The sequence below is a fragment of the Habropoda laboriosa genome, unplaced genomic scaffold, assembly GCF_001263275.1.
Source record: "Habropoda laboriosa isolate 0110345459 unplaced genomic scaffold, ASM126327v1 scaffold101, whole genome shotgun sequence".
NCBI classification, from domain to species: domain Eukaryota; kingdom Metazoa; phylum Arthropoda; class Insecta; order Hymenoptera; family Apidae; genus Habropoda; species Habropoda laboriosa.
In genome coordinates, this window is record NW_017100207.1 from 50,709 (window position 1) to 51,596 (window position 888).

Consider the following 888-nt stretch of genomic DNA (forward strand, 5'->3'; position numbering starts at 1 on the left):
TCCATTTATTGTACTCTCATTTTCTACATGCTTTTAAAATTAAGATATAAATTATATAAAAGTGTTACAAATTTATATGTAAAAATTTGCACGATCTTGATACTTACTTTTTTAACACGCATGCAATTGTATAAACAAGTATATAATGATATTTTTACGATCTTATTTCCATTCTTTCTGTATTAATATTTTTAAGTCTCTCCGAATTTATCGAGGAAACGAGTTAAGATTTTCTATACACTTCTCCTGCAGAAAAGTTGTTAACAATTTAAAATAGTATTCGAGACGTAAATTTCAATGCATTGTACAGATATTTATAAAAAAAAAAAAAAACATTTGTCAAAAGTAATAGCTTGTAATTATTTAGGAACTGATAAATTGGTCATATTTTTAATTCAGGAATTAATTTTCTATATATACCACAAAAATTCTTTGTACAATTCATGTACAATTGTGATCGACTAAAAAATACAATTTAAAATAATTAAACACATATAATTTCATATTAATATGGATTTGCATATAAATTAATTTCTAAATTCAAATTAATTTTTCTGCAATAAGTTTTTAGAAAACATGATGCCATTATAAACTCTAATAATTGTATACAATGTATACAATTCATCAGCTAGCCTAATTGTAACCTTTTCATTACGAAAGATGCGGAAGCCTTAAAAAATGAAATAATTCGATCTGTAAATTGTACCTCTAGAAATGCAGAAAATTACAATTATTTTCTCACACAACTATACATAACGTACATATAACTTACATATAATTATATTCAAACGCGATTAATACATATCATTGTGAGTAGAACTCTAAAGTTGCCAGTTTGTTTTCATATAAAAATATTAGAAAACGATCGTTTGAAATGTACGATAAAAT